The sequence below is a fragment of the Mirounga leonina genome, unplaced genomic scaffold, assembly GCF_011800145.1.
Source record: "Mirounga leonina isolate KUSES-001 unplaced genomic scaffold, KU_Mleo_1.0 Mir_176, whole genome shotgun sequence".
NCBI classification, from domain to species: domain Eukaryota; kingdom Metazoa; phylum Chordata; class Mammalia; order Carnivora; family Phocidae; genus Mirounga; species Mirounga leonina.
The window spans coordinates 2,510,877-2,521,426 of NW_023270454.1; the positions used below are offsets into that span (position 1 = coordinate 2,510,877).

The 10,550-nt window shown below is 47.2% G+C and overlaps 1 protein-coding gene across 2 annotated transcripts in view; it reads left to right on the forward strand.

The window, feature by feature from the left end:
- Positions 1–1,832: 1,832 nt before the first annotated feature.
- SLC39A14 (solute carrier family 39 member 14) overlaps positions 1,833–10,550 on the forward strand; it is a 47,892-nt gene continuing 39,174 nt past the window's right edge. The window contains exon 1 of one of the 2 annotated variants that reach the window (XM_035022529.1): positions 1,833–1,985. The gene's annotated coding sequence lies outside the window, so the exon portion shown is untranslated. The remainder of the gene's footprint in view (positions 1,986–10,550) is intronic. The other variant, XM_035022528.1, reaches the window with a different exon arrangement.

Genomic DNA, 10,550 nt, shown 5'->3' on the forward strand with positions numbered 1-10,550 from the left:
TTAATTGTATTCCCCTAATGGATTACTGATAGCTTATCAGCTTTGGTGGACTTTGGCAACTCTACCCTTCATCTGGTTGCAAACAAGTGAAATGCTGCCATAGGCCCTGTGGTGGTGTCTTGTCCTGCCTGCCCTCCTGTCTCTCTGAAAGGAGCCTGTCCCCCTGTGTGTAGTACTGACACCTTGCCTGGAAAAGTCATGGGATTGTTTTTGGACCTCAGGTTTAAGAAATTAACACCCCTATGTAATATGCCTTTATGGGCTTAATACTTTTCAGAGCTGTATGTGTTAGAAGCATGCTTGTTTTGTTTAATCTCTGGGTGAGTTTCTCATTCCTTTCCCAGTACTTTAAGGAAAGGAAGGAGTGGTATAGACTGGACCATTTCTGACAGTCCATTGGAGATGGGATTGAGTCCCAATGGATGACATAATGTCTGAAAAATACTGCCGAGCTTAACTAAGAAAGACAAATATAAAGGGTTATTACAAAGATGAAGGGGTTCTGAGGGGAATTCTGCAAGATACCATTACTTTGAAATCACTTGGAAAATGAGAGGAATATCACCCCACCCCTTACCCAACTGGAGCACTGTAATTGCAGTATGAGGATAATTGAACTGTAGAAAAACCCAGGGCCCAGCTAGTCTCTTCAAGAGTGGCATAAACACTCTTGCCTGCTCTGGCTTTGTTTCAATTCTTTCTTTTCCCCTCGCTACCCAGTACTTCGGAACAAGCTGCCGTTGAGCCCCGGATTCTTCCTGCTGCGTGCTCCAGGGATTGTCTGCTTTCCTTTTATCTTTAGCACTGCCAGCATGAGGCTTCCTCTCTCCAGAACTCTGCAGAATGGGCTATGGTCCCCCTTCCCTGGGCAAATTCACAGACACCCTAAGTGCCAGTGAGGCATCAGTCATTGGGGTAAAACTGGGACATGGGTAATAACTGGCTACAGTTCTGCTACAAGACCTTTTCCTTTGGGTACCCTAGACGCAGGTGGCAGCTGGTTTAGCTGTAGAGGAAATAATCGCGATGTCCAGCAGAATAGAACAATGGGAATTTAATGGGTGGCTTATTTTCTCAAGAAATTTGCATTTCCGAGGCCTGATATCCATCTCAATAGGACTATCCCACACCGGAAGAGATTCTTAGGACACGCCTCACCCCAAAATTAACATTCTCCCTGTTTGGGATTAAGAAATGTAGCTCCCGTAGAGAGCCTGATTATTTGGGGGGGTGCGATGCGACATATAGTTTGAGTATAGCATGGTTTATTTGGAACTCGAACAGGATATTTTTGTTGTTTTAATTTTTGTTCTTTTGGCTGGTTGAAATGTGTAGAAGAAACATCGTCTATGGGTGCGTCCCCTCCTAGGGTACATTTCAGAATTGAGCTGGGGGTGAGAAGGTTTTTACATCAATCAAAAGTGTTAAAATATATACATACATATCGGGTGAGTAGCAGTCTTACTGCTAAGGGATGGAGGCCAGGTGTTAAGAAAGGTCTTTATGGGAGTTTCCAGGGGAAGGAGGAGTCTATGGGGCCTCAGTGAATGAAGAATGGAATTCGCGGAAGGGCTAGAAGACGAAGCTGGTCGGGCTGGGATCCCGGCGAGCTAGGTCTAAGCCTGGGGCGGCAAGGCGCCAGCGCCCGGCCGGGTCTAGCTGGCGGCCGGCCGGCTGACAGCTCGCGCACGTCCCTTTGCCGCCGCGGGGTTCCCACGTGGCAGGCCCTGGGGAGAGCAGGGTGGGGCGAGGGCGGGGGCGGGGGCGGGGCCAAGGGCTGGGGGTGGGCCCTGCCGCTGACGCGCTGGCTTATAGCGGGGCATGCGCAACGGTGGCGAGGACGGACGCAGGCTGTGGGGCTAGGGCACGCGGGCTTCCTCCGCGGACACACCGACTGAGGTACCGCTGCCGTCACCGCTGCGGCCGCCCGAGGGCCTGGCTTGTGAGGTTGCGCGGAGCCCGGGTGGCGTCCGCCCGAGCTTCAGGTGAGGGCGGAGGGCGTACGTGCGTGCGGGACCGCGCAGTGCCGAGGAGTGGGGCATCGCGCGGAGAAGCGGCGCGCCTCCAAGTCTCGGGGTCACCGGGTGGGGGCGGGGGCCCGGCGGCGCCGAGGATCGGCAGCTCGGCTCCGGATTCCGAAGCCTCGGGCTAGACCAGGAAGGCGCCCCGGAGGACTCGCACATGGACCCGGACGCTGGATGGAGGGGACACCTGGCCGCGGTGCCACGATGGGGCTTACTTGGTGGCGAGGGAAGGGTTCGCAGCCGCTCTCCTTTCGGCTGGAGATCGAGGGATGTGGGAGCCAGAGAAGAGTGTCCATAACGTAGATAGCCGCACTAAAAGCCCGAAAGGCTTCCTGGAGCCCATAGATAACGAGGACAGAAAAAGCAGAGAGTAGATGGGCAAATCTGGTGGGCAGCTCTTGGGGCAGCTCCGATGGGACACTGGTCTCCGGACTTTGCTTTCCGGGAACTCTCCCCCAGCCCATCCCACCCCGGCCGGATCGACAGCCAGCAGAGGGAGAATGGCAAAGGAGGGACTATGCTAAACCCTGACCTGGCTTACCCCTTGGGCATGGTTTTTTAGCTATTTTTGGTCCTACTGACCAAGTTGGGCGATCTGGCTCAGGCTGCCCTCTCTTGGTGGGTTAGGGCAATGGGACAAAATAGCCGTCCAAGCAGTTTCACCATGTGATTCTGAGATTCAATTAAAGCCAAGAAAATTTTCTCAGCTCGGAGTTGTGGCTTCAGTTGTGAGGATCTAGTGTCTGCCAGGGTCTGGATGTCCAATAGGACCGTGTGGGCATGATTTGATGAGGGCAGAATGCTCACCTGGGGCGTAAGGAACGGTGGGGGCAGGAGCTGCTTTGAACCTGACTTTTCTTCCTTGAGCCACCCTGGATTTGGTTTTGACTTTAGAATCACTCTTCCCTAGGAACCACAGGCACACGTGGTTAGGCTGCTGGGAAGTGGTGGTGATAACATGTACTGGGGACTGGCCTGGTTATCCTGGTCCCTGTCCCAGCTCTGCTCTTAACTTGCCCTGTGACCTTGGGAAGGGGTCAGTGCTAAAGTCAGAATAGATCTCTTATCTACAGCATCTGTGATTAATCCTTAACTCTTAAAACAAGAGCCATAAAAACTGAGAGGAACTTGATGATGAAGCAAGAGAAAGGATGTCCAGAATTGTGATTTTTAGAAGCTGTAATTAAAAACTACCTATTCCATTTCTTGTTGGAGGCCCAGAGGTGGGCTTTTCATAAATTGTGCAGTAGCCAGGAGATAGACCAGTGGTACTCTTTATACTTTTGGTTTGCAGTTATGATTAAAGGGCATCAAACAGAATTAATGGCCTTGTCATTTAGGCAAGAAGAATAAGAACTGTAGGCTCAATGATTCTCCTAGTAGTCCTCTTCTCTCCAGTACGTCAATACACAGGGCCTGGTCTGTGTTCAGCTCTGCAGTGTCCACTGCCAGGTGCAAAGAGGGTATGAGGCCTGGCTCCTGCAGACTCTTGATGAGGAGAGAACATCCAGACACGAAGAATAAGGTAGCAACGCAAGAGAGGCCATGTTGTTGTGTTCAGTTAAGTTCAGAAAAGACAGCCCTCTACTAGAGATGTTGTGTAATGTGGTGGGAGATTGTGGACTTTTGAGCCAGATCAATCTGTCCAAATCCTGACCCTATTACTCTCTAGCAGGGCGGTTTCCTAATCTCTGTGGGTCTGTTCTCCCTGCCATGAAGCACGTTGTGATTGTTCCTGGAACATGGTAGAGGTCTCATCATCATCATCATCTCTGTGGGATGGGGTGTATTATTTAGGGGTCCTAGAAACTGATACGTAGGTTGGGTTGTAGGAGTGGTATGAGTGCAGACTTAGGGTTGATTGTTCTCCTCCTTGGGAACATGGATACAATTTCCCTGCCTCTTTGAGTAGGCCGCTTTTTTGTGCCCTGCCAGGGATTGTCCCCCAGAATCACTGGGCATAGGGAAAAGAGGGGTCCCCCCACCTTTAGTTTTGGGAGCTATTCTGATTTCAGGTAATAGAAGTACTCCTTTTCTGGATTGATAATAGGCTGGAAGGACTAACATTGTTGGGGTGGGGGGGCTGCAGGTATGTATCAGTCACTGCACTGGTTCTATTTTCAAACCCTTCCTACAGTCTTCCTTTTTCCTTACCTGCTCATATCCCACTCTATTCCAGGAGGAACCTGAATCCATGTCCAGTATTCACAGGATCTGGGATCTAAGTAGTAGTGCTGTGAATAGATTGTATATGTCTGAGAATTGGGACCCCCTTCTCCCCACTGTGCTAAAATAATTCAACCTGTTTGCATGAAAAAAGTAATGCTTAGGCATTTTGCAGAACTACAGACAATAGGATGTTGAACTGCGGGGATTTGGGGAATCTTTCAGTCTAGGCTCTTTGTTTTACAACTAAAGAAACTAGATCTGGAGAGGTTAATTGGTCACATTAACCAAGTCACATTGCTTGCTAGTGTGACCAAGAGGCTCAATGGCGAAGACCAAAGAAAGGTTCTCTTTTTATTTCTAAGTGTGATGATGAAATTGCTAATTCTAGTCTTTTCCTTGAAAACATGAAGAGGAAGGAGCCAGTTATCCCCTATGCTTATTTAGGGGGAAAGAAGTTCCTTTGCTTGTGTGGGTGGAAGTTTCTTCTGCAGGAGTCTTCTACTTCTCTTTCCAGAATGCCTTGAGACATGTGAGGGTAGGGAGTGGATGTGGAAAGGTCTTGCTGCTGGGGCCCCAGCCAGGACTCACTAGATGTCTACAGTGGGACTTTTATGATCTCGAGGCTGGCAGGTTGGCAGAATGCCAGCAGATAAGGAGTTCAGAGTCTGCTGCCAGCCAGGGGCCTCATGCCCTCCCAGGGAGCTAGCAGGGCAGGCTTGCCACTAGGTCTCTGAGACCCAACTACCTTGTCCCCACCCTTACTGTGGTCATTGAGCCTCCCAGAGGCAGAATACCCGGTGGGCCCTCTGGGACCCCCACAAACACAGGAGGGAGAGTGGCCACAGAATCAGCCTGGACAGAGCCTGGCATGCCCAGCTGTGGGAAACCGTATTCCCTGCCTTGGAAACTCAAGATCTGACTGCGTTTTCATGCTTCCTAACCACCTTCCTCCAGCATCTGGCTCAGGAGAGTGTTGGGGTTTGATGGAATGAAAAGGTGACGGTCCTGAATTTGTTACCATTGGATCCCTAGGGGCTCTTAGGCAAGGCACTTGGTGTTAGTGGTTAATAAAAAGTCAGCTTAAAGCAGGGAGTTTTAAAACAATCCATGTTTTATTATTTTTTTATTATTATTATTTTTTTTTATTTAATAGAGATACAGCGAGAGAGGGAACACAAGCAGGGGGAGTGGGAGAGGGAGAAGCAGGCTTACCTTGGAGCAGGGAGCCGGATGCAAGGCTCGATCCCAGGACTCTGGGATCATGACCTGAGCCGAAGGCAGACGCTTAACGACTGAGCCACCCAGGCGCCCCAAAACAATCCATGTTTTAAACAATTCATTTTACTTTAAAAACATATGCATGTATTTTTTTACTCACCAAAACTATGATTTAGGGCTGAGGCTTTTTCTTTGGGTTTCTGGGTACCCTAATTAAACTTGCAAATTGTGTATAAAAATCATACCTATACATAGCACCTGCAATTTTCACATTTTATTATTTTTTTTAAAGATTGTATTTATTTGTTTGAGAGACAGAGCACATGGGTGCACGGGCAGGGGCGAGGGAGAAGCAGGCTCCCTGCTGAGCAGGGAGCCAGCCCCACATGGGACTCCATCCCAGGACCCTGAGATCATGACCTGAGCCGAAGGCAGATGCTTAACCAACTGAGCCACCCAGGCACCCCCACATTTCCTTTTATTTTATTAGATTTTTTTCACCAAGCTCTATTCACATAGTTGAAAAATCAAAAGGTTAAAAAAAAAACAATGTATACATTCACACCCACACTTGGTATTCAGTGAAACATCTTACCCCTGCCCCTCTTTTTTACAGATGGTTCAAGTTAGCACTTTAGACGTTTTGTTTAGCCCCTTGCTCTTTTCACCTAGCAACTGTACTGGATCTTTCCATATGGGTACAGAGAACATTTAGGTCATTCTTTTATTGTAGCCACACAATATTCAGGATATGGAAGTACAGTGATATTTTAACCAATGTACGTAAGTCATCTCTCTCTGTCCCCGAACTTGGGTTGTTTCCATTGTTTTGTTTATTCTGTTATTACATACAATGCTGCAATGAATAACTTTGTACAAATGGTATTTCCTATGTGTTTAATTATGACTCTAGAAGAAATTCTCGGAAGTGGGATTGCTGGGTAAAAGGACATATACATCTGTTCATTAGTTTTTCTTAAAGAATTTAAAAGACTTATTTAAAAGAATTTAAAAACCTATCAGTCCACATGTAGAATCCTACTTTTTTTTTTTTTTAAGATTTTATTTATTTATTTGAGAGAGAGAGAGTGAGAGAGAGCAAGCACATGAGAGGGGGGAGGGTCAGAGGGAGAAGCAGACTCCCCGCCGAGCAGGGAGCCCGATGCGGGACTCGATCCAGGGACTCCAGGATCATGACCTGAGCCGAAGGCAGTCGCTTAACCAACTGAGCCACCCAGGCACCCCCTACTTTTTTTTTTTAAGATTTTATTTGAGAGAGAGAGCACAAGCAGGGGAAGTGGCAGGGAGAGGAAGAAGCAGGCTCCCTGCTGAGCAGGGAGCCCAATGCGGGGCTGGATCCCAGGACCCTGATACCATGACCTGAGCTGAAGTCAGATGCTTAACCAACTGAGCCATCCAGGTGCCCCTTTTCCCCCCTCATTTGTAACATGTCTTTCTAGATGAGCAGTTCTCAGACTTTTTGATCCTAGGGTACTTTAATATTATCTTTTTTTTTTTTAAGATTTTATTTATTTATTTGATAGAGCACAAACGATGGGAGTGGCAGAGAGAGAGGGAGAAGCAGGCTCATGGAGCAGGGAGCCCAATGCGGGGCTCAATCCCCGTGGGATCATTACCTGAGCCGAAGGCAGACACTTAACAACTGAGCCACCCAGGCACCCCTAATATTGTCTTTTGTTTATATGCCAAATCTTTTGATATTTGCTGTGTTAAAAATTAAAACAGATTTGGGGGCATCTGCGTGGCTCAGTCAGTTAAGCATCCGATTCTTGATTTCAGCTAGGGTCTTGATCTCAGGGTTTTGAGATCGAGCCCCATGTTGGGCTCCAAGCTGAATGTGGAGCCTGCTTGGGATTCTCTCTCCCTCTCCTCCTACCTTCCCTCCCCCCAAATTAAAACATATTTAAAAATAATAAATATGAGATCATTACATGTTAACATAAAAAGCATATATATTTATATTTTTTAAGATTTTATTTATTTGACAGAGATAGAGAGACAGCGAGAGGGAACACAAGCAGGGTGAGTGGGAGAGGGAGAAGCAGACTCCCTGCAGAGCAGGGAGCCTGACGCGGGGCTTGATCCCAGGACCCTGCGATCACGACCTGAGCCGAAAGCAGACGCCCAACAACTGAGCCACACAGGCGCCCCTAAAAGCATATTTTTATGAAAATGCCTGTTTTCCAAGATTAAAAAAGCAGAGAACAGGATGGCATTGCTTTTACATCTTTGTAGATCTACAGGATTTCAAAATAACGATTTATTAGATGATGAGCTAGCAGAGACTGTAATAGGTATAATGTAAGTTTGCTGGTAAAGACTCAGTTGAAGTCTTTTTTTTTTTTTAAGATTTTATTTATTTCTTTGAGAGATAGAGACCAAGTGGGGGAGCAGAAGAGGGAGAGGGAGAAGCAGGCTCCCTGCTGAGCAGGGAGCCCGATGTGGGACTTGCATCATGACCTGGGCTGAAGGCAGGTGCTCAATCCACTGAAGCACCCAGGCGCCCTCAGTTGAAGTCTTGAGAACAAACTGAGTTAATCTCCGAACACACATATTTATATCCTAAACTTCTACCTTAGAAATCTTTACAAAGCTCAAGACTACTGTATTCACCACACTTCATGTAGCCTCTGAAAAATGAGAGGGAAAAGGCTTTTAACATCTTAATATTACAATGAAAATAGTTTTTACCTGATAGACCTCCTGAAACAGTCTCAGTGACCCCAGGTGTCCTCTAAGACCAGAATTTCAGAATTGCTGTTCTAGAGCACTTAATTTTCATAGAAACCAAACCTTTTTCTTTCTGCACCTGCATTTCAGTTACTGTTTAATTAAATTATAACCACAAAAACAAATAGAACTAGTATAAAGAGGTCTGGGCATAGGCACAGCAGACTTGCTAAATGTGACCTCTGCTGGTGACAGCAGAGAGGTGATTTGCTGGAAGATGTACTGAGGTGGGGACCAAGCCAGTGGAGCTCAGCTGAGAGCTTCTGCCCAGTGAAGACAGACAAACCTGGTCTCTGGGCTGAAGATGCACTGAGGACATGTGGAAGGTTACACGCTATCTTGTGGGTTCGCTTAGCGGCAGTTGAGTGAAGCGGGTGAGATACTTAAGCAGGCTGGAAGAAGGTGAAGTGCTTAGGGCAGGAGTGGTCTGGGAAGGCTTCCTGGAGGTGGAATTAAGCCAAACTTTGAAAGCTATGAAGAAAGGAAAGCGGGAAGAGGAGTCCTGGTGAGGAAGCACAAGGATGGATGATCCTTGGGCAGGGATGATCAGCATAGGCTAGAGGCTGATAGCTGATACAGGGAAGGGCAGGTGACAGGCATGCCTGGAAATTTAGGTTGGACCCAGAGGTTTTGAAGGGCTCTGGGGCCTAAGGTACTGATACTCTGAGAACCTTAGCTGTTTCCATGTCAGACTTAACTGTTCTGTTTCAGCAGCCCTCTGTCTTGGGGTCCAGCTTGCTCTTATCTAGAACAACTCTGTGCCTCCAAATCTAGATCTTTTGCACCAGTCCGCTTAAACTGCTACCTCCTCCTGCCCCCTCTTAACCCTCAGAGGCAGGGAACACCTTTCTATCCCATCTTAACACCGCCCTCTCTACCTTAAAAGCCTTTTCCAGGAACTTCGTGAGTAATTCTATTCCACAGCATCCCCAAGCAACTGTTTGGTACTTTTGAAAATTTTATTTATTTTTTAAAAATTTTTTAATTTTGAAGATTTTATTTACTCATTTGAGGGAGAGACACACAGAGACAGCACAAGCAGGAGGAGGGGCCGAGGGAGAGGGAGAAGCAGACTCCCCAGCTGAGCAGGGAGCCTGATGCGGGGCTTGATCCCAGGACCCCCCAGGACCCGGAGATCACGACCCAAGCCGAAGGCAGCCGCTCAACTGACTGAGCAGCCCAGGTGCCCCTGAAGAGTTTATTTTTTTCTGATTATCAAAAGTATCGCATACTGGGCGCCTGGGTGGCTCAGATGGTTAAGCGTCTGCCTTCGGCTCAGGTCATGATCCCAGGGTCCTGGGATCGAGCCCCACATCAGGCTCCTGGCTCAGTGGGGAGCCTGCTTCTCCCTCTCCCTCTGCTTCTCTCCCTGCTCATGCTCTCTCTCTCTCTGTGTCTCAAATGAATAAATAAAATCTTTTAAAAAAAAAAAAGTAATGCATACTTAGTGTAAAGAAGAGAATAACGAAGTATTGGAGAAAAAGACTGTAATCCTGTGGCCCTGTTCACAAATTGCCTATTTCCTCGTAATTATTTTTCATGATACAATTGGGTATTTATTCCCCCTTATGCTGGCATCAAAATTTCTCCTGAAGCATTTTTTTTTTTTTTAAGATTTTATTTATTTGACAGAGAGAGACACAGTGAGAAAGGGAACACAAGCAAGGGGAGTGGGAGAGGGAGAAGCAGGCTTCCCGCAGAGCAGGGAGCCCGATGCGGGGCTCGATCCCAGCACCCTAGGACCATGACCTGAACCGAAGGCGGATGCTTAACCAACTGAGCCACCCAGGTGCCCCTCTTCTGAAGCATTTAGTCTGCCTTATGGCTCTATAATAACTTAGGCAGCCATTTCCTTTTAAACTTTTCATTTTGAACTAATTTTAGACTTAAGGAAAACTTGCAAAAAAATATAGCAGAGTTCCATCATATCCCTCACCTTGTGGTACAATTATCAAAAACAGGAAATCAACATTGGCAAATATTAACTAAACTGCAGGCCTTCTTGAAATTTGACCAGTATTTTCGCTAATGCCGTTTTTCTGTTCCAGGATCCCACGTTGCAGGGATCTCTAGTTTCTAACAGTTCCTCTGTCTTTCCTTCTTACAATGGGGTTGTGCATTTTGGGCGAGAATATCAAAAAAATCATGTTGCATCCTTTTCAGAGCATCCTATCAAGGCATTCATGATGTCAATATGTCTTATTACTGGTGGTGTTTTCTTGGATCATTTGGTCCAACTGGTGTCTGCTAGACTTCCACAGTGGAAAAATTACTCTTTCTCCCATGGTGAATCCTTTTATGCCTCAAATCCCTTTTGCCAGGAAGAGCCTGTCTCTTTCAAGGGCTCACCTGATTAGTTCTAGTCACATAAGGTAATTTCTCTATCTT